We start from the raw sequence: 24,090 nt of genomic DNA, 5'->3' as shown, positions 1-24,090 counted from the left end.
GACAAATGACTAACAATAAAACAAAACAATTTGATACAATTATATTGTAACTTTAAACCCAGAAGCTAAACAGCGTTACCATACACGTGCAGAAATGTGAAATGACAGAAATACTTGTACGTGACTTCCATACATAAGGTATTTATCGCTAATGAAGTCACCGCCAGTAAACGAAACCACAGCATTCCGACGCTACCAGGACTAAATGGTAATACAATTTTTATGAGATCTCATGTACGTCCTTGACGTGAGACAGTGTTATATTTGTGCAGGCAATATTGCGAAACATTTTGTTTAGAGATCGGTTGTGTACGAAAGATGACTGTTGTATATACTACCCACCAAAGTTAATCAAAGAAAAATATAGGAATATTTTACTTTTTTCCTGCAGATGATGTACTGCTGCGGAGAGAAGAAATATTTCCTGCGTCTCAGGGATTAGTGAAGTCGTAGGTACATGTGCTTTAATGAAGGCAGAGCCGAATCGGAGGAAGGCAGTACAGCGCAACGGCGGGAAAGCCTTGTTTCCAGAGCAGAACAGGGCTGGGAGCCAAGTCTCAGGCGAGGAGAGAAGAGCCACTCCCTGGGCAGACAGCCCTAATCCCAAGTCACACACAGGACGGCAGATAGCGCGGGCTTTAGGGCCTGCCCAGGCGCTCGCCTGGCTCTGATGGGAGTGCGGCCGCGCCGACACAGCGCACAGTGGACGCTTTGTGGAGGCCGGGCCGTGGCTTCTCCGTCTCATCAGCTGCACTCGCTCTATGCTATTGGAAAGGGATGTGGGTACTGTGAAAGTTAAGAGCATTCTACCGCTTTATGGCCTCCACGCCTGCTTTGAAGTTCGCGCTACTACACCGAGCTGTAGAGATGATCCTCTCACCCCTCGTACGGAGAACTCTTGTCATTATGTGTACAGCATCTACAAGTCGATCTCTGGAATATTCAGCAGCGGCGGTGGAGTATAACGTAACCCAGCAGACTGGTGATAAGGGGAACTCGGTTGAAGCCTCTTTTGTCGTCATGATTAATGCTCCCACATAGTATCCCTATTCGGTTCACGCTAATTCGAGGACGATGCTGTCAGTACGGCTAAATAAATTGCTTCACCCAGCGAAATGAGGAAACCATGCGTAATGTGACTGCACATGTAGAGCTACGGGAACTAGGAAGGTAAGAAAAGGAAAGGAAAGGAAAGGAAAGGGAAGAGGAATGTATTTTTGGTGGCATCACTGATGTTCTTCAGCGCCCAGTGGCTTATGATGGTTCAGACGAGTCTCGCAACGACCGAAATTATACGTTATTTCAGCCACTTGAAGGGTCTTATCGAAAACACGTGAAAGGGTTTAGCGAAAACCTAAGAATAATAATTCGTTGGACGAAAACATACCTGTTGTAAAAATAACAACACAAATTTAAGGAGAGCAATGTCGACTCATGATAGGTATTCACGTGTCACTACTCTGAATTGGTTGTGGAATGGAGAGGAGAAAAACACGATTACAGAGCTACGTTACTGCGACGTACCGTAGATGCAGTAGGAAAAGTATAGGCCAAACCTGCAGGCATAAACTTCAGCAATGGGAGGGGAGGGGAGGGGAGGGAACGGATCGGGGTGATGGGCGCACGAGAGTGTACTTCCACCCCCCCCCCCCCTCCCCGAAATTTGGAGTACAGAGTTTAGCCTTTTCTCCATTTCATACAGTTTTAGAAGTGATCTGCCGAGATTCTATTTGCTCAGCGTTTTTCTTAGTATTATTATTAGTTTCTGTTTTTCACCATTGTCTTCGGTAGATCAACGGAAAACAATATAATCAACGACTTACCGATAATGTTGGATGTTGTAAATATTACCAGGTGAAATGACTAGGGTGATACAGGAAAGCAGAGGGTTTGTATAAAAACTTATCGGAAGACTGATAACAAAAAGAAAGTGTGTTTATGTTCAAATTTGATGATTGCCTGGCGTTAAGACCCTACATTTTCACACTTTATATCGTCGTCGTCGTCGTCGTCGTCGTCGTCGTCAGTCCAGAGACTGGTTTGATGTGGCTCTCCATGCTACTCTATCCTGTGCAATCTGCTTCACCTCCGAGTAACTACTGCAAGCCCGCCCGGCTAGCCGCGCGATCTAACGCACTGCTTCCCGAGCGGGAAGGCATGCCAGTCCCCGGGAACAATCCGCCCGGCGGATTAGTGTCGAGGTCCGGTGTGCCGGCCAGCCTGTGGATGGTTTTTAAGGCGGTTTTCTATCTGCCTCGTCGAATGCGGCATTGTTCCCCTTATTCCGCCTCAGTTACACTATGTCGGCGATTGCTGCGCAAACACTGTCTCCACGTACGTGTCCACCATAATTACTCTACCACGCAATTTGCGGTTACACTCGTCTGGTGTGACAGGTTCCCGGGAGGTCCATTGGGGCCGAACTGCACGATACCCCTGGGTTCGGTGTGGGTCGGCGATGGGGTCAGTGGACTGCCGTAGCCTGTTTGGGGTTGTGAACCACTAAGTGGTACGGCGGGGACGAAGCCTCTCGGTCGTTTCTAGGTCCCCGGTTCAAAACACAATACACACAACGACTGCAACCTAAATCCTTTTGAATCTGCTTAGTGTAGTCATCTCTTGGTCCCCTTCTACGATTTTTACCCTCCACGCTTCCCTCCAGTACTAAATTGGCGATCCCTCAAGAACGTGTCCTACCAACCGATCCCTTCTTTTAGTCAGGTTGTGCCAAAAATTCCTCTTCTTCCCAATTCTATGCAGTGGCACGTCATTAGTTACGTGATACACCCATCTAATCTTCAGCATTCTTCTGTTGCACCGCATTTCGAAAGCTCCTATTCTCTTCATGTCTAAACTATTTATCGTCCATGTTTCACTTCTGTGCATGGCTACACTCCATACAAATACTTTCAGAAAAAACTTCCTGACAAAGTTATACACGATGTTAGATTTCTCTTCAACACCAACTCTTTCCTTGCCATAGCCAATCTACATTTTATATCCGCTCTACTTGGACCATCATCAGTTATTTTGCTCCCCAAACCTGTATATATTTTTAATTGAAGTTCCCTGCTGTGTTTTTCTGCTTGTATGTGCATATGTGCAGCCTAATTTCACCAACTACTCTAGGGACGATTGTTATCATTGGATGGGCAAATTCACAAGGAATGTTTTGTGTATATAATTCATTACCGCTACCGACATACAAGTCGTCCGGCCGCAGAAGCTCCGTGCTACGCGCGCCAAGCTGCGGCAGGTTGCTAGTTACTTTAATTTTGGCGCTTTCTCAGCTTATTCTTCAGTTCGGCTGCATGCGCAGTATCGATTGTCAAGCAGTAACACGTGGTTACGCTGTATCTGGCGGAGGAAATAATATTTGCCTGCTCGCAACGTCTTTTAGATTATCGTAGTCGTACTGCGCGCTCGCTGGGATTAAAATTTGAGTAACTACCAGCTGGACGGCGGCGCATTTAGACGTTTGTGTTTTGATACAACCGGGACGATATTGCACCCATCTCGAGGATATATTCAGTTTAATTATTCACGCTAAGGTTGCTGTGCACCTGAAGTTTCAGTATGAAGAAATTCATCGTATGTTTTGGCATATTGTTGTCATTTATATCTTTCATACTCCGTTTCATATCATGCTAATGAAAGAATACGTGTGATTGGCCTATTGGAGAAACGGATGTGGAGAGGACTAACGCCGGCCGGGGTGGCCGAGCGGTTCTAGGCGCTACAGTCTGGAACCGCGCGACCGCTACGGTCGCAGGTTCGAATCCTGCCTCGGGCATGGATGTGTGTGATGTCCTTAGGTTAGTTATGTTTAAGTAGTTCTAAATTCCAGGTGACTGACGACCTGAGAAGTTAAATCCCATAGTGCTCAGAGCCATTTGAACCATTCAGAGGGCTAATGTAGCACTGTCGCTAATATCGACGTGGCCGTGTTACAATAGTAACTCCGACTCCGCGTACGGGCCCCGGCGGTCCCCAACGGTACCGTCCGAAACGCCGCCTCATCCTCCACCAATGGCGTAATTGGATGCGCTAAGTAGGGGCGTGGTGTCGGCACACCGCTCTCCCGGCCGTTTTCAGCTTTCGCTACCTGGAGCGGCTACTGCTCTGTCAAGTAATTCCTCAACTGGCATCGCGAGGCAGCGTGCACCCCCTTTCCAATCTTCCCACCAAGAAAAGTTCCTACTCGACGAAGCCTTATCTGGCGGGGTGAAATTAGCTCGGTGTGAGCACGCTACACTCGTCTAATAGAGCTTTAAAGGGAAAACGTGCAGAACTGGGTATCGACTGTTGCAGGCCACAAAATGTTTTCAGTCCGGGGCAACACAGGAGGCGAGGAGCACGCGTTGTTTGCAGACAGCCCGTCCGTATAGTTTACAGAGGCGGGAGGTGGGCACAGCACGCGCTGCTATCACTCCGGTAGGCGGACCCTCCAGATAACCTCCGGCCCCACGCGACAGCGAATGCCGCGACGCGCCGCAGCGCATAGCGGACTAGACCCTCGCCGTTCATTTGTACTAACAATCCCATGTGAAATGCCTGCCGTAACTAATGGAAGTAAACTTTAGCAAAGCATCAGGGCACAATGTGGTGACAAAGAATTTTAAAGAAGCTCTTTCACCAACAGAATCAGAGCTGATGTCATCGCATTTCGGCTACAGAGGCGCTATGTTAAACATTTCGTTGATCTCTTTGTAATCAGAGGCCAACGGTCTTGCCGCAATGGTAACACCGGTTCCCGTCAGTTCACCGAAGTTAAGCGCTGTTGGGCTGGGCTAGCACTTTGATGGGTGACCATCCGGTCTGCCGAGCGCTGTTGGCAAACAGAGTGCAGTCAGCCCTTGTGTGGCAAACTGATGAGCTACTCGATTGAGAAGTAGCAGCTCCGGTCTCGTAAATTGACATACGGCCTGGAGAGCGGTGTGCTGACTGCATGCCCCTCCATATCCGCATCCAGTGACGCCTGTGGGCTGAGGATGACACGGCGGCGGGTCGGTACCGTCAGTACCACTGGGCCTTCATGGCCTGTTCGGACGGAGTTTTTAGTTTTTTCTTTGTAATCGGAGACAGAAAAATAGTTGACATGAACAACAATATACTACTGTATCATGTCTGCATTCAATGTGCACCTATGAGTCCACGCTATGATAAATTCTATGCGATAAAATAAATATGCCAACAATTAGAAATTAGGCAAACCATTACTAAACATTCGTAATATTTAGGACAAGGGCATCATTGTCAGAAAACCGCTGGAGTCAGGCGATAAATAATTACACCATTATTAACAACAATGTCTGCCATGATGGTAGTAAGTGCAAGTATCGCTCATGTGTCCGTATTGGCGAGAATCGCGATGACATGCCAACTGCAATAGTAAATTTTACGAGGGTTTAGTAATCTAGGGTTAATCTCCCTCCAAATCTATTCAACAAATAAGCAAAAGGCAATCTAACGACAGTGATGCTTACTTGCAAATCGACAGAAAATACAAGCGTCTACCGAGGTATCCCGGCGCGCTGGGTCATCCTGGCCTACGCGTAAATCCGCCCCTGGCCACAGGGAGACACGGCAGGTGGTGGCGGCGAGCAGTCAAGCGCCGCGCCCCACAGGCCGTGCGCGTGACCGCCGCGTGCCGTGGCGACCCGTTGCCGCTGGCTTTCCCACACTGACGCTGTGACTCAGCCCGCCTTTACAGCGTGACGTTTTGTGCTCATTGTCAAGAGTTACTGTGGTTTCAGTGCTGGAGACATACTCCAAGGAACGCACTTAAAAACATTTGCCAATATGGGTAGAAGGTCAACTAGCCGTATGTGCAGCGTGATGGATACGTCGGACCGTGTGTACGTGCACCAGGAACTACCGCCCCTGTGCTTTTGGTGGCAGCGCTGGTGGTGGGCTGTGCCAGGCTGGGGAAGGCGGTACAGGAGTGCTACCGCGCTGCCAGCCCAGCCCCAGCCCGGGGACAAACGACGACGGGCTAGTGTTCACGTGGCTCTGCTCCAAACCAGCGACTTACAGCTAAGTGCGATACTAAGAACTGATTCAACTGCAGTGCAAGCAACTGATCTTTTATACTGGCGTAGAGACGGCCGCGCGACCGCTACAGTCGCAGGTTCGAATCCTGCCTCGGTCATGGATGTGTGTGATATTCTTAGGTTAGTTAGGCTTAAGCAGTTCTAAGTTCTAGGGGACTGATGACCTCAGATGGTAAGTCCCTTAGTGCTCAGGGCCGTTTGAACTGGCGAAGAAAACCTACTTGTTAAAGAATGGCGCAATGTCGAAGGGAAATCCAGTAATGTCTGCTCTTTAGTTGACAGTCCCGTGGTATTTCAAATTGGCGCGAAAATCATCGTCGCCACACACACACACACACACACACACACACACTTTGAAACTAGTACGCAGAAATAGCAAATAAGTTTTTTGATCTTGTTAATAATACAGGCTGATCCACCATGATACATTTTCCCGACATACTGTCCGTAGACAAAATGAAAATGCAACTATAGACAAGTATAAATGTTTTCTGATTAACTAAGCACTTGCAGAATTTATAGCTACTTTCTTATTATCATTTAGTCTACTAATAACTGTTACCTTCTCGTTTCTAATTACGAGTCGAATAAGTAAGTGCAGATATGGTTTCATGATCTGAAAGTAAACTTAAGTACTATGACAGCTGCTTTTAGGTAATTTCGATGACTCTACGAGATAGAAATTTGAAAGCACAACTTGTTAATGAAACGACGATTAAGTACACAGACCTGCACTTTTTTTAATATTGTAGATGTTTGTGGTCTATTTTCGGAATCGAGGTTTTTGTATCCCGCCTGGAAGGCGGCGCGTGGGTTGGATCAGGAAAAGGTAAAACACATCGGTACTGCTGTATGAATTTAAATCCCCTTTACTCAAGCAATAAGAATACATAACTTGGAATGAGGTGCGAAGCTGAAGCGAAATGTCCTGGCTGGCTGCACCTGATGAAAAAGGGCCGGAGCAGTCGCGGAGCTCGTAGACCTCGACAGCACCGGCTAGAGGGCACTGTCGTCGGTGTCTCTCGTGGTAGTGCCAACCTTTGAAACTATCTGGCATAGTTACTATCGATACCACAGAGGTGAAGGCGACGAACAATGGGTAAAGATAAATTGTTAAATAAATTGATAATATGTAGGCTCAAAAATGGTTCAAATGGCTCTGAGCACTATGGGAATTAACACCTGAGGTCATCAGTCCCCCAGAACTTAGAACTACTAAAAACCTAACTAACCTAAGTACATCACACACATCCATGCCAGAGGCAGGATTCGCACCTGCGGCCGGCAATATGTAGGTCTAATGCACTATTCGCTAATAACAGACGAGCACGTAAATCGAGCGACGGCGGAAGACAAATTCTACTTTAATATTTAGGTCGACAATTTCGAGGGAGTTTAACATACACATGGAAGACTTCACGATATCCTCCAGTTTCACCTTTTTTTTAAAAAAAAAAATTATCGTGGATGAACGCTACGGAAATGGAGCTACGACATTCGTCAGAAGTTTGTTTAGTCGGCGTGCTGGAACTACGGTGACAGACGAGATGCATCCACATGGATCTCGTTCGTTTCCCACATGCCATTCGAGAATGGAATAACGGCGGAGGAAGCGTGGGGGCAGAATTAGTCTGGTGTACGCATCGTCCGCCATACAAACTGCACGGTATCTTGCTAAGTGCAGATGTGAGCATGTTATTTTTAAGTACCTTGCCCTTTATCGAAATAAGGCCGTGTACAATTTGCGGTTTTTCGTGGCGTTCTGAAACATTTGTGGCGGTAAACGAGCGAGGATAGGAGCAATACCAACGTCGAGAGACAAGTTTGTGAAGTGGTCGAGTTTAGTGGAGTGGTGGGTGGAGCAGCAGTGAGTGTCCCGCGGCAGCTGGCAGCGAAGGCTGGTGCGGCGCGTGGCGCGTGCAGGCGGCCGTGGGAACAGCCGGGCGACGGCACAGAGCGCGGCGCCACGCGACCGCCACGGGGCGGCCTGCTCCCTGCTGCCCGTGGGGGCACAGCCAGCCAGCATTGTCAGCCTGCCGCTGTCCTCACACAGAGGGGCGTCGGGCAACACCCAGCCGACGTGCTCACTCGATCGGCAATCGACAGCAGCACTGCTTTCCACGATCATTACTGGCCTCACATTTGTAATGTGTTTCCAGAATGAGGTTTTCACTCTGCAGCGGAGTGTGCGCTGATATGGAACTTCCTGGCAGATTAAAACTGTGTGCCGGACCGAGACTCGAACTCGGGACCTTTGCCTTTCGCGGCAAGTGCTCTATCAACCATTCTCGAAACATCCCCCGGGCTTTGGTTAAGCCATGTCTCCGCAATATCCTTTCTTTCAGGAGTGCTAGTTCTGCAAGGCTCGCAGGAGAGCTTCTGTAAACTTTGGAAGGTAGTAGACGAGGTACTGGCAGAAGTAAAGCTGTGAGGACGGGGCGTGAGCCGTGCTTGGGTAGCTCAGTTGGTAGAGCACTTGCCTGCGAAAGGCAAAGGTCGCGAGTTCGAGTCTCGGTCCGGCACACAGCTTTAATCTCCCAGGAAGTTTCAAGTTTCATTTGTAATGTGCTTACAAAAAACTCCAGTCACTTGCACCACTGCCCAATGTCGTCGTCAGTACAAAACAACCCTCTCTGCTCTAGTACAAGGAGCACAAGCCATCTACGGAAATATCTAGCAATCCCATTGGCGTAATTGGTTTACATTTTATTTTATTTGGTTTCAGACAGAGGCTGTTTCACTAGACACAATTACTTCACCTAATACCTGACACAGGTTGATTTCATTACAAAATATAAAACGTAGCAGAACGAGATAAGGAGTGTAGCAAGTACCTTACACTGAGGTGACAGAAGTCACGGGCTAGCGATACGCATACGTAGATATGGCAGGTGGTATCGCGTAGAGAACGTATGAAAGGGCAGTACATTGGCGAAACTGTTATTTGTATTCAGGTTATTCATGTGGAAACTTGTTCCACGTGATTATGGCCGCGGAGTGGCCGAGCGATTCTAGGCGCTTCAGTCCGGAACCGCGCGACCGCTACGGTCGCAGGTTCGAGTCCTGCCTCGGGCATGGATGTGTGTGATGTCCTTAGGTTAGTTAGGTTTAAGTAGTTCTAAGTTCTAGGGGACTGATGACCTCAGCAGTAAAGTCCCATAGTGCTCAGAGCCATTTGAACCATTTTTGGTTATGGCCGCACGACGGGACTTAACAGACTTCGAACGCGGAATGGTAATTGGAGCTAGACGTGCGGGACATTCCGTTTCCCGACATCGTTACCGAGTTCAGTATTCCGAAAACCGGTGTCAAAAGTGTGCTGAGATACCTCCCACCACGGACAACGCAGTGCCCGACGGCTTTCACTTAACGACCGAGACCTGCGGCATTTGCGCAGAAGAGTTGTCAGTGCTAACAGACAAGCAACACTGCGTGAAATGACCGCAAAAATGGATGTTGAACGTATGACGAACGTGTCTCTGAGGACGGTGCGGCGAAATTTGGCGTTGATGGGCTATGGCAGCAGACGACCGACGTGAGTGCCTTTGCTAACAGCACGACATCGCCTGCAGCGCCCCTCCTGGGCTCCTGACCATATCGGCTGGACCCTAGACGACTGGGAAACAGTGGCCAAGTCACGTTAAGTCTCGATTTCAGTTTTTAAGAGCCGATTGTAGGGTTCAGGTGGGGTGCATACCCCACGAAGGCCACACCGACCGTTCGCGATTGGTTTGAAGAACATCCTGGACAGTTGGAGCGGATGATTTGGCCACCCAGATCCTTCGACATAGAGTATAATCCAGACATCGGCTCGTGCACAAAATCCTGCACCAGCATAACTTTCGTAATTAACAACCGCAACAGGGGCGGCGTGGCTCAATATTTCTGCAGGGGATTCTAGCGATTGGTGGAGTCCATGTCACGTCGAAATTCTGCACTACGCCGGAGAAAAGGAGATCAGACAATGATATTAGGAGGTACCCTGTGACTTTCGTCACCTCAGAGTAATCTAACTGCGCATTACAACATAAGTCACAAAATTTTAACATAAAATCGAAATTATGTATACGTAATTAAATATAAGGAACGCTTCCCAAATTCTAAAGTTAAGTTCGCTTTTACAAGTATAGATGGAACGACAAGTACATTTCTCAACGAACTTATTCATGGCGTAAGAACTAATCTAAGAGAAAAAATATTACTTTGTAAAATTTTGAACAGTGTAATTCTTTCTGGATCATTGTAATGAGAACTGGTACAAGGACAGATGATGAAAGCAATTTTATTGACAAGGAATTTAACATACAATATCAACGGAGAAATCAAACGGCTCTTTATTAAAATGAACGTGTTCGATTTTTTTCTCTCTTGCATCTATTCTGTGTTCTCGCATGAGCTGCACGTTAAGTGGTACCTGTCTGAGTAATTCAGGGCAAAATTTCTGTATCTTATTGAAATATAGAGTGTTTGCAATCTCCTTGAGTTATCTGTAAACCAGTATACAAATATTAATCAGCAACGGAAGAGAAGAAAACACAGCTAAAAAGTCCCACCGTCTTCCATTAGAATTGCACACGACGGAAAATCGTTGATAGAAGAACGGCAAAATTCAGCATCTCGAGGGATAAGGTAAACTTCGAAAAGGTTGCATTTCGGCGACGCGTGAAAATACAGCAGGAGGTGTTACACCCAAATTTAAAGACAATTGTAAAAAATTAATTTTGTTTTTCCCTTGGTATCCGGCTGAGTATCGGAATTGGTAATTCTCTTCCAAACACAGGTAAATCAGTAATTGGGATTCCTTCTGTCCCATTTCCATATTACTGGTATATAAAAACGTTCTGCAGTACCCTATCTTTCTCTCAGAAGAGAGGCAGAGATACCATCACATGTTTGAGCTATTACTATTACTTCCGATGTTTTAACATTGTTAGGTAAAGCTTCGCGCTTTTCGCACATGAAGTTGTCTCTGTAGATTATTAATAGATATTAAAATCAGTCTGACCTTGATATCATCCTGCTGCAAAAGCGTGGAACGAAGATTTCGACGTACGCGTTAGCTAAGTAACAGGCATATTTAGCCATGTATAAGGGGCGTTCAAAAAGAAACCAAAAGGAGGTTTAATTACAGAAACCAGTACCTGTATAGTAGAAATATTTACCCTGGCTGTTGAGACACTAGTCCCACTGACAATGCGGTGAATGGCTGTCTCATAAGATTCCCGGGGCTGCGACGTTAACCAGGTCCGCACCTGCATCTGAACGTCGTCGTTCGAGGTGAATCGTTTGCCCATCAGAGCCTTTTTAAGGGGACCAAAAATGGCGTAATTGCAGGGAGGTACGTCCGGACTGTATGTAAGCTGGCCGAGAACCTCCCATTTGAATTTCTGCAGGAGTGCCGCGACTGTTTGCCGTATGAGGCTTTTTGCATTGTCGTGGAGCGGAATAGCGCCACAGGTGAGATTGCCTGGTCGTTTTGATTTGATAGCTTGGCGAAGAGTGGTCAATGTTTGCGAGTAACGCTGGGCATTCACTGTTGTCCCGTGCTGCAGGAAGTGAATCAGAAGGGGGCCATCTTGGACAAAGAAGAACGTCAGCATAACCTTTCCTGCACTCGTATGGATGTGGATGTGGACGACGACGTCCACCTGTACGTGCGGAACTGGTTCACATCGCAGCCCTGAGTATTTTATGAGACAGCCATTCACCGCCTTGTGCCACAGTGGAACAAGTGTCTCAACGGCCAGGGCCAATACTTCTAACATACAGTTACTGGTTTCTGTAACTATGCCTCCGGTTCGTTTCTTTTTGAACGCCCTTAATACGTAATACATGAAATTTCTGTAAATCTGCTTCTTGTTAATCGAACTTGTAACCATCGCTTTGTACACACTTTATTTCACGTGTCGTGCAACCTCCTACGGATTTCATACATTCGAGAAGTACACGAGTATAGGTCGCACAAGCCATTTATAAGCAAAATCGTTCGTGGAGAAACTGCATTACCGCGTCGCCCAGCCAAAGCAGAAACTGACGCACGCTTAAGTCTACTGTCAAATCACTCATCTATGGGCTCACATTGTAGTGATTTTCGAAGTAAAGATTAAGATGTACATGTGGATTCTGCTGCGGTATTAGGCAGCGCAGCTAGTGGAATGTTCGGATAATTTGTGTGTTCGAACTGCGTGCTGTAGACCTAGGATCACACTATCAATACATTCGAATCCATAAATGGAAAGAGCGCTAGTAAGGTGAGACGCCCCACCCATGGGGCACTCAACTTGCACGCCACGCCACGCCACACCACAGCTCCTGAATCTGCGTCAAACAGCATCGCTCCCTGAATGCAGAACCAGTGATTACGTCTTAGCGGGGCAACTGTAAGTCGTTGAATAGCGCACGCATCCGGTAATACAATCTTGTGATGGAACTGGCGTCTTTCTCCTGTCACTATTATTTACCACCGGATCCTTTCGGTGATTTCAGGCTGCTTCCTGTGGCATTCACTGTCGCTTAATGATATCACAATTTGTTGCGTCTAAATTCCATTAGGACGAAGGGGCTTGCTTCCCGTAATTGGTCGGTGCATTAACCGCCGTGTCTACTGCGCGCTTTGTCCACAGCCGGAAGGCTGCGCCTCGACATGGGGGAGGCAGGTAGTGGAGCAGCAGCGAGCCTGGGCCACTGACCGGCCCGCACGCAACGCGGCCACACAAAGGGCGGCAAAAACGCAGCCGCCGGCGACCCACACACGAATCCCCGAGGGTCCCCGCGGCCGCAGTTCCTGCGCGGTTTCTTCCACCAGCCGTCGCGATTACGTCCCCGAGTAATGACACAGTGGCCCACTGGCTGCGACAATTAAAGCTGCGTGCACCTTCCGTTTCGTCAGGGCGCCGTATGCGGGAAGAAGCCCATCGCCGTAATTTGGCGGTTCCGCCGCAGCCCTGCTGGTGCGTGCGTACAAAGAAAACCGCAACGCACTCACGCGAGTCGCCGGTCACTCGCTGTAATTGCAGCCGCGCTGTTTGCCTACACTTTACGGGTTCTTCCCAAGTCTTCGGTCGTCAGAAGCATTGTTGTAGTACAGCTTCTGCGCCGTGACAGTGTGGATGCCAAAGTCGAGCACCTTTAGCTCTACTTTTCGTCTTTTCTGCTGAAGATGAAGTAATATTACAAAACGATATCGGTCCTGCAGAAGCGGTACATCACCGAAGATGAAACAAATTCCGTAAGTATTGGAACAACTGTGTGTCCCATTCCAATCAAACTAGACCTGTAAGGATGTGAATGTCTTACACTAGAATCGTTTCCCTTTCTTAATCTTTATGGGGGTAGGACGTCAAACGGGCCGTCTTGGAGCAGGAGAGACACCACGTGACGTTTTAATTCCCACTGTCTATACTTTTACGAATAAATTCAAAAAAACTTTGTCAGCATGACCAGGAAGGATTCAGGATTCACACTCATAGCAGTGGAAGTTCAAAAACGCAACAAAATCAATTTTGTTTCACATGTGAAATTTCATCATTTTTTCACTTACTATTGGCTGCGTTTGTTGCTGTAGGTACACATTTCTTCATAAGTAAGGCAGATTCTTCGATGAATTTTGCACAGCATACAAACCTTACTTACAGGTGTATGAAACTCTAGAAATTATTTAATTTATGAAAAAATGAAGGTTCTGTTACATTTTAAACTTCATGTTTAGAAAAAACTTAAATTTTAGTTAATTATCTCAATTTTTACCACAGTTTACAATACATTTGGAAAATTCTAGAGTTTCATACACCTGTAAGTATGGTTGGTATGCTGTGCAAAATTGATCGAAGAATCTCCCTTACTTATGAAGAAAAGTGTACCTACAGCAACAAATGCAGCCAATGGTAAGTGAAAAAAGGTCAAATTTCAAATGTAGAAAAAATTATTTTCTTATATTTTTGAACTTCCACTGCTATGAGTGTAAATCCTGAATCCTTTCTGGCCATTTTCACAAAGTTTTATGAATTTATTCGTAAGAGTATAGACAGTGGAAATTAAAATGTCCTCTGGTGCCTCTCCTGCTCCAAGTCGTCCCGTCTGACGTCCTACCCCCCTTAATACCATAACGTACTTCACACCTTTCAAAACGTGATTCGCAGATAAATAAAGCTGTTATTACTACTATCATCATCGCAAAAAATGTGTGTACGTGGTAACGGAATAAGGCTCTATCAGTGGCAACGTGATGTTTCCGTTACCAAAATAAAATTGTTACTACTCACCTTTTCTCAGGTTAGTTAACATCCATGTTTTGGAATGAATCATTATTTATATATTTGACTTTCATTGAGACACATTTGTTTGTACGTGGACATGCTGAAAAGTAATGCCTTCGAATCTTTCTATACGATAACTCGAAAAGATTTTTAAATAAAATGAAAGTTATTAACATTCTACACTTTTATTCTTCACGTCTCAACATCGCCACCCTGGCGACGAACACATTTCTCCTAACGAGAGACCAATTTGTTGACACCATCACTGTAGAATGTTTGGCTTTGTGGGCGGATCCACAACCTTACCTCTGTTTGCACCGCTTTGTCACTGTTAAAGAAAAGTCTTCGCACGAGTTCTTTAAGTTTAGGAAACAGATGAAAATCGGATGACGCCAAATCGGGACTATACGGAGGACGATTGATGACTGAGAACCCTAGGCGTCGGATTGTTGCAGATGTCGCAGCTCTCTTGAGTCTTCTGGCATTGTCATGTTTAAGGAGAGTGTGCTCCGTGTATTGGCGATTTCTTCGAATTCGAAACTCAGTTACAGCATCCTGTTGCTCATGCATTGACATGCTTACGTCACACACCGCCACGTTACAATTCGGAGCCCTGTAGCGGCAGAATACTGCAAAAAATGTAGACATGAAGAATATGGATGTAGAATGTTAATGAAGTTTTTTTCATTTAGAAAGCATTAAGAGTTTTCACCTGAAGAATTGGGGAGGCATTGCATTTCAGTACGCCCTCGTGATATTTACATAACGAAGCCTACTTGTGGATCAGAATCTCTGCTGTACTAAAAATATCGAAAGACCAGTTTTCAAGTATTCTGAGTAATCAAACTTCAGCTTTTGAAATGGGCCAATTCTCGATTTAATATGTGTCGTAACTTTTGAGATTGTTACTCTATCACGAGTCCGCAAAAAAACCATTTACTAGTTACATTTAAACACCTGCAGCTAGCTGTTAGTCAAATATAAAACATCGGAAGTGCATGAAACTAATGACTGACAAGAGGTTCATAACCTCTAAGATCTTCAACTTTAGTGTACCGTCACTGAGCTACTGACATTTTCCTGATGGAGGAATACCCCAGTTTGTAGTAAGACTTTACGCGTGTATGCTTTATTGGGTGCAATTCAAGTTACTGGCGGCAGCTTTTCCCCATTTTACAACACGCAATGGAGCTAATTATGGTATTAAACCTCTAAACGTGCAGCAGGAGTGTACTCCACTGAAGGAAGACTGGCTGCAGCTTAACACTTTTTTTTTTTCCTCTCTCACCCAGTCATGGTATACCTATGCTTGAAATGATTGCCTCTAACTGTGTCACAGAACGAATGCAACCGGAGATTATTTACCAACGAGTGTTAATGAAGATCCATTGTCTCATAATTATTCTTCCCGACTGTTGAGATATTCATTCAATTTAGACACAGCAGTATTCCCAGGCGTTTCGCCTTTGGTATCTATTGAACACATACGGCCTATAGGCGGCGAGACGGTTATATTTTTGGCATTTATATTTGATGAACAACCGTTTCAAATATTGAAATTTATTACTGAAATTCAACGTAACTTTAATAGGAGTGCATATATTAGCTAAAGCGACATATGAAAATTTGTACCCGCTCGGGGCTCGAACCCGGATTTTCCGCTTATCGCTGAAAGTCGCCTTAGCACTTAGGCTATCCTGACACGTTCCCTGGACCGACGCAAACAAATTTTCATATTTCACATTATGTAGCACATCTATAGAAATTACTGTTAAGTTTAATTTGAGGAATGAATTTCCTGTTTTTGTCGTCCATGAGAAACCCATCAACATCGTCTTCCAATGGATGAAGATGTCAGTGAATGGCTTTTACTGTACTTGTATTGGTAGTCTAAGAACTACTGTATGGCACTGAACACTGTCCCATAGTTCCTCAACAGGCATGATAGCTACTATTCAGCAGCAGCAACCCATTTTGTTAAACAATTTTCAGTGGACTACCCCTGACACGTAAACGGTGGAACAAGCAAGCCCAGTATCAGCAAGGGTTACAACTCAGTTTTCAATTCGAGAGCCAATCCGAAACTGTGGAATGCAGAAATGACTAAAAACATAGGTCTATTTGCAACATTGGTTTATCTGATACGTGACGTTTCGACCGTTATCAGATCCCTGTATCTTGATATAACTGCCAGTGCGTTTCTGCAAGAGGTTTGCGAGGTCAGTCTTTACGAGTAGTGTCATGCAGGGATAGCAGAGGGTGATTTAAGCGTACAACTCACCTTACCCAGGCAGTATAGCCTACCCTTTCTCCGCCGCTGGCAGTCTTGCGGGACTGGAGAGCTGTGGTATGGACACGAGGCGGGTGGTCGCTTTAAAGGTATTGAAGTGGACATAATACAGGGCTGAGATTAAACAATATCGAGAGTGATTTATGCCCAATGAACCTTCCGTTGAATCATGGCTGGTACTGGAGTTAGATGTGTGAAAAGGTAGACAAACTTTAACAGTTATTACTGAATATTTTCCGTATCAACAATAGTGCATAGTAATATCAATGACTTTAGCCGTGGTCACATTGGTTAGGTAACACGATTATACTATGGAAAAATTAACGCTGCCAATTTATACTCCGATTGTCTAAAGTTCATTTAATTGTGATAATTTATAAGCATGAAACTTACAAAGTGACCCTCAGGCAGCAACATGCTCCACTGTTACTTCGTTCGGGCACTTCTGGGCCCGCCGGTGTGGCCGTGCGGTTCTAGGCTCTTCAGTCTGGAACCGTGACGGCTACGGTCGCAAGTTCGAATCCTGCCTCGGGCATGGATGTGTTTGATGTCCTTAGGTTAGATAGGTTTAAGTAGTTATAAGTTCTAGGGCACTGATGACCACATATGTTAAGTCCCATAGTGCTCAGAGCCATTTGAACCATTTTTGGGGACTTCTGTTTCTATGAACAGTAGAGGATACGATAGGTTACCGCCTGTGACCGCTCCCAGCAATTCATACGTTCACTCTCTGAAAAAGAAACTTTCACGATTGAGAATACGTTGGTTAACGGAAGTGTCATTCAGGCTTCATCGGATTATGCGACCAGCTTCGGGATTCTTCCTAAGAGATGCAGACCTCCCGGGACCAGCCACAGATGTACAGCGACGCCACCGACCACCGTGGGAGATGACAACTCAAGAGAAGCTACCACAATGGGAGCGGGCCTGCCACACTACGTCACATCACGTCACGTCATGTGGTCCGATTGCTCCTGTTGCCGTCACCGACAAGTAGGCGTACGCCCCCTCTCCCCCTGCCCCAGGCTCACATTTGCGTTGCAAATCCGACACAAGGGACGGACGGAGGGCTAATGTTCCCACAGGTGGCGGACAAGCCCCACCACGTCCGGCCAGCACAATCTCGCCATCGGCACGGCAATTAGCTCTGTGGACAGGAGTATATAGCAACCTGCGTTTAAAACACCAACTCAGTCGAGTTAAGTTTCGTAGTCGTTTTTCGTACCACAGCTCCAGCGAAACTACCAATCGCAATCGGCAGCTCCATCAGTTTCTTTCCTGTTAGCTGGGATGGGCGATATTTAACGAACTATAAAAAACAACGCATTTAGCGAATCGTACCTAATAAGCAAACAAGATGTTCCGCTCTGTATCCTAGTAAATTTTTAGCAGGGTAGCACTTACATACGCAAAAGCCTGTTTTCACTGTCCATCTCGTTCCTGGGTAGCAGTGAGAAAACTATTCAGTTTTTTTTCACAATGCGTTTCTGCTAGCTGTTGAAATTTCAGTAATTTTGAACAAACCAATACCATTCGCGACCTGCCACTGTAATAGGCAGCCTCAGATTTCCGTCTCGTATCAGATTACGCACAGATAGCTCAGTGCCGTCATGGTGTTACTTGTGCGCCCGCAACGTATTCCGAACAGCTGTTCCGTGCTGCAGGCGTGACTATGTGCTAAACTGCTGCTCGCAGGTACAAAGAGTAAACTGGCGATTGCGGGCGAAATCATACCACAGCGCAAGCAGTAACATCTTCCAGCGCGAATGTTGTGTCACGTGTCCTTCAAGTGTCTCACACGTTCTAGGCTGTAGTACTTACTCTACTTGCGTATTATATGAACGAAAACCGAGCGAGGTGGCGCAGTGGTTAGCACACTGGACTCGCATTCGGGAGGACGACGGTTCAATCCCGTCTCCAGCCATCCTGATTTAGGTTTTCCGTGATTTCCCTAAATCGTTTCAGGCAAATGCCGGGATGGTTCCTTTCAAAGGGCACGGCCGATTTCCTTCCCCATCCTTCCCTAACCCGAGCTAGCCCCATCCTTCCCTAACCCGAGCTAGCGCTCCGTCTCTAATGACCTCGTTGTCGACGGGACGTTAAACAACACTAACCTAACCTAACCTATGAACGAAAGTGCACTAAATTTTACAATCTGTTTTCTATGTAGCAAAATTGTACAGTGCGATATTGGTGGTCAACTATGTTTCAAACGGACTGTGAGTAACCTGCCAGATGCCTCATCCTTGAAAGAATCAGAGCTTGATCTCAGTCTCTAATGACCTCCATGCCGACGGGACGTTGAACCCCTACTTTCCTCTTTCTTGTGGATAAGCTGAAAAAACATATACATGCAACGATAAATTTATGGATTCACTATTGTGCCTCCGTATCGGCCAAACAAACACTTAGGAACGATTCTGTTTTTAAATATAACTTATTTCTCGAAGAAGCATGAATACAATGTTTGGAATACAAAAATAAATGGAAATTCGAAACGAATCTTAACTTACAGTATTGCGGGCTATTTCGATGATTTCACCATGTTTTACGACCTACGTGGAACTTTTTAAAAAGATTAATATCTTCACATTGAACCCAATACAATCTTTGTAACCAATTACTCATAATTAACAGTTTAGCCGATCTCTAATAAAAAACGTGTTATTGCTCTGTTATCTCCGACGTCACTGAACTGTTTACAAAACGCTTTCGCAGGGCAAATTGCACTACCGTAGTGACGAACCAATCGCGTCATTCACTTGGCGTGTCTCCGGCAGAAAGACTGAGCCTAAATCTTAGTACGTTGTTCACACAGCAGCACTGCACGCGACAACACAAGCAAATCAACACGAGTCAACAGCTAGGTTTTCTCATCTGTAGGCAGCAGAGCGACGTGATGCAGCGATCAGCACATTGGAACAACATTCGGTTCATCCAGATGGATTTGCGTAAGACGGATGCAGGGATAGTTCCTTTGAAATAGGCATGGTTGACTTCCATGTTCTTGCACAGCCAATGACCCTGTCGTGGACAAGGGTTTAACCCTAGAGTCTCTTCCCACACAACAACAAATACACTCTAAACAATGAAGAGGAAAAAACGACACACCACGAAGCAAGTCTTCGAATGGGGCTGAAGCCGGTAGATGTGATTTATATGAACAGACAAACAAACGATCATAATTTCAGAAAAAATTGGATGATTTATTTGAGAGAAAAAGCTTCACAAATTGAGTAAGTAGATACTGCGTTGGTTACTTCACTGGGCCATATGCAAGCAGTTATTCGGCTTAGTATTGGCTGACTGAACTGTTTGATATCCTCCTGGAGATATTGTGCCAAAATCTAATTCTCGTATTAGGTGGTCAAAATCCCAAGCTGGTCGGAGAGCCCTACCCATAATTCTCCAAACCTTTCGTCAGGTTCGTATCCTACCGCTGTCCGGAGCGTCTCCGGACATCTTCGGCCTGGAATCTCACTGACTGGAGTAGAATTATCTTCAGTGATGAGTCCCGCTTCGAACTGAGCTGCGATGATGAGCGAAGACTTGTATGGAAGGCACCGAGCCGGCCGCTGTGGACGAGCGGTTCTAGGCGCTTCAGTCCGGACCCGCGCTGCTGCTAGGGTCGCAGGTTAGAATCCTGCATCGAGCATGGATGTGTGTGATGTCCTTAGGTTAGTTGGGTTTAAGTAGTTCTAAGTCTTGGGGACTGATGACCTCATATGTTAAGTCCCTTAGTGCTTAGAGCCATTTGAACGCCCCGAACAGCAATGGGATACCAACCTGACTCTCGGCCGCCATACGCCTCGACAACCAGGTGTGATGGTCTGGTGTGACATTTGCTTTTGTAGCAGGATCCCTTTGGTTGTCATCCACGGTACCCTCAGAGCACAACGACACGTCGACGACATTCTACGCCTCGTTTTGTTGGCATCCTCGGCTTACATTTCAGCAAGATAATGCCCGCCGGCGCAAGGTGAGTCTTTCAATTGCCTATCTTCGTGCTTGTCAAACCCTACCTTGGTTAATAAGTTCGCCGGATTTCTTGCCAATTGCGGACGTTTGGATGAGCAAGGCCCTCCAACCACTTCGGGATTTCGACCATCTGACGCGCGAATTTGACAAAACTTGACACTATTCCTCGGGAGGATATCTGAAGTTATCAATCAACGCGCAGCCGCGTAGGTGTTTGCGGAAGCGCCAGAGGTTGACCAACGCGTTATTTACTTCTTCAGTTTTTGCAGCTCTTTCTCTGGACTAAACCATCCAATTTTTCTGGAATAGGAATCATTTGTTTGTCTGTCTGTACATGTACATGACATTACATTACTGACTTCCATCTCATTCAGGTAATTCCTTCGTGCCGCCTTTTTTATTCTCTTTGAGTGTAAAAGCCTGGAAAGTATCTGCTGAATCGCTGGTAAGTAAACAAATGTGCGGGGCGCACGACCAAGAAAGCTGAAGATCGGTTAGTCTATACGCAAGAATCGCTGAGAACATCGAAAAAAGTATAATTATTCCTTTTTGATGTTATTATTGTCTTTTGACACCTAAGCAGTATGCACTTAAGAACAGCTGACCTTCAAGAAAAGATTTCCTGGCAAAATGTCTAATACTTTAAGCGGGTAGCCCAAATGCGTAGCTGATTCTCCTGACGCGTGTCGTTAAACGATAAACAACTTTCTAATATGCCAGCAGATTGTCAGGGCAGGGGGAACTAACAAGCTAGAAAGGAGGTGGAAGGTATACGAGCAACTGAGGAAGTTGGATAAATTCAGGATTTTCCGTACCAACTGTCAGAAATTATTACGTTACACTGAGTTACGCTATAAGTGAAAGACACTGAGTCTTCATTATCTCTATTCGTTAAGTAAATGCAATAGTAACAAATTATTTATTCTGAAGAAAATTACAACGGCCGTTTTAACTAACAGCATAAAAGTCATACCTGTAAATCTTACATCCGCATTTTTATGAACAGGAACTCAGTCAAGCAAGGCGAAATTCGATGTCTGGTGCTAGCGCGCCTGACAGTTACGACAACATCAACGTTCTTAGCGTCTTGGTGATATCCGTTACGGTCGTCGGAAAACTAACAAGAATTTATGTCGTCCTAATGACATGTAATAGACCCTGCTCCTCCCCCTCCCGTCTTTTTGCTTTTTCCTCGTCACGCGTGGCGGACAGTTGGCTCTTTCTTGACGTCTAATTGATCGCCTCATCTCCCCCCCCCCCCTCTCTCTCTCTCTCTCTCTCTCTCTCACACACACACACACACACACACACACACTGATGACAGCGGCAACCTCTGCGTCTGCGTCGCCAGAGGAGCGCGGCCAGCCTGCGGCCGATCTGATCGACAGGCTCACGGCCGCCATCCATCGCCCGTCCACTGCCATTCGATCCGGCCGACGCAGGCAGCGCAGCTGCGCTCATCGCGGCCGCCGTCGCGTGCTCGCTCCCGAGGACGTCTCGCTCTACGTGCTCTAAACGCTCAGTAACTCACTGCTTACGGCTTGGCGGCGACAGTAATACTCTAAAGAAAGAGGAGGAGAGAAACAGGTACTGTCATTTATCTTATATAAGTTCCCTTCTTCCCTCGCAAGTGTTAGCCCTATTGACCTGTTACCACCTCGTCGAGAAATTCTCCTGCCACCTTTTCATTGGTCGATCTAGCGATCGCACACTTTTTGGGCGGTAATGTAGCATGAGTTTTGGGATCTTGTTTGAGCTCGTTCATTGTGTTTTCTCTACTTATTCTGGTAGTTCTGTATACAGGGTGTTACAAAAAGGTACGGCCAAACTTTCAGGAAACATTCCTCACACACAAATAAAGAAAAGATGTTATGTGGACATGTGTCCGGAAACGCTTAATTTCCTTGTTAGAGCTCATTTTAGTTTCGTCCACCTACGCTCAATGGAGCACGTTATCATGATTTCATACGGGATACTCTACCTGTGCTGCTAGAACATGTACCTTTACAAGTACGACACAACATGTGGTTCATGCGTGATGGAGCTCCTGCACATTTCAGTCGAAGTCTTCGTACGCTTCTCAACAACAGATTCGGTGACCGATGGATTGGTAGAGGCGGACCAATTCCATGGCCTCCACGCTCTCCTGACCTCAACCCTCTTGACTTTCATTTACGGGGACATTTGAAAGCTCTTGTCTACGCAACCCCGGTACCAAATGTAGAGACTCTTCGTGCTCATATTGTGGACGGCTGTGATACAATACGCCATTCTCCAGGGCTGCATCATCGCATCAGGGATTCAATGCGACGGAGGGTGGATGCATGTATCCTCGCTAACGGAGGACATTTTGAACATTTCCTGTAACAAAGTGTTTGAAGACTCGCTGGTACGTTCTGTTGCTGTTTCCATTCTATGATTAATGTGATTTGAAGAGAAGTAATAAAATGAGCTCTAACATGGAAAGTAAGCGTTTCCGGACACATGTCCACATAACATATTTTCTTTCTTTGTGTGTGAGGAATGTTTCCTGAAAGTTTGGCCGTACCATTTTGTAACACCCTGTATATTGACGAACCAAAGAAACAAACACCTGCCTAATATCGTGTAGAGCTCCCGCGAGCACGCGGAGGTGCCGCAACACTATGTGGCACGGACTCTACTAATGTCTGAAATAGTGCTGAAGGCGATTGACACCATGAATCCTGCAGGGCTGCCCATAAATTCGTAAGAGTAGGAGGGGGTGCAGTTCTCTTCTGAACAGCACGCTATCGCAGATATGCTCAATCATGTTTGTGTGCGAGGAGTTTGGTGGCCAGCGGTAGTGTTTGAACTCCCTGGAGCCACTCTGTAGCAATTCTGGACGTGTGGGGCGTCGCATTGCCCTACTGTAATTGCCAGAGTCCGACGGAATGCACAATGGACATAAATGGATGCAGGTGGTCAGGCATGATGCTTACATACGTGTCATCTGTCAGAGTCGTATCTAGACGTACCAGGGGTCCATATCACACACGCCCCACCTCATTACGGAGCCTCCACCACCTTGAACAGCCCCCTGCTGACATGGAGGCTCCATGGATTCATGGGGTTGTCTCCATACCAGTACACTCCACCCCGTCTTGACCGGTCTAAGTGAAGCGGAAAGGTTTCTGTCGTGCAGTCATTAAGGGTACAAGAGTGAGCCTTCGGCTCCGAAAGCCCATATCGATGATGTTTCATTGAATGGTTCGCATGCTGACACTTTTTGATGGCGCAGCATTTGTCGACAGGTTGCATTTCCGTCACGCTGAACGATTCTCTTTAGTCGTCGTTGGTCCCGTTCTTGGACAATCTTTTTCCGGCCTCAGCGATGTAGGAGATTTGGTGTTTTACCGGATTCCCGATATTCATGGTACACTCATGGAATGGTCGTACGGGAAAATCCCCACTTCATCGCTACCTCGGAGATGCTGTGTCCCATCGCTCGTTCGCCTATTGTAAAACCACGTTCGAATCACTTAAATCGTGATAA

General features: G+C 46.3%; 1 protein-coding gene and 1 pseudogene across 2 annotated transcripts in view; one reads left to right on the top strand and one right to left on the bottom strand.

Annotated features, from left to right (window-relative positions):
- Positions 1-24,090, bottom strand: part of LOC126251601 (fringe glycosyltransferase) — a 658,326-nt gene that overhangs the window by 474,504 nt on the left and 159,732 nt on the right. The gene's annotated exons all lie outside the window — the stretch shown is intronic.
- On the top strand, positions 4,720-4,837 carry LOC126212040 (5S ribosomal RNA; annotated as a pseudogene).

The sequence above is a fragment of the Schistocerca nitens genome, chromosome 1 (assembly GCF_023898315.1).
Source record: "Schistocerca nitens isolate TAMUIC-IGC-003100 chromosome 1, iqSchNite1.1, whole genome shotgun sequence".
In the NCBI taxonomy this organism is placed as follows: Eukaryota; Metazoa; Arthropoda; class Insecta; order Orthoptera; family Acrididae; genus Schistocerca; species Schistocerca nitens.
Note: the sequence above shows the minus strand (reverse complement) of the source record. Positions and strands in the feature narration are given on the sequence as shown.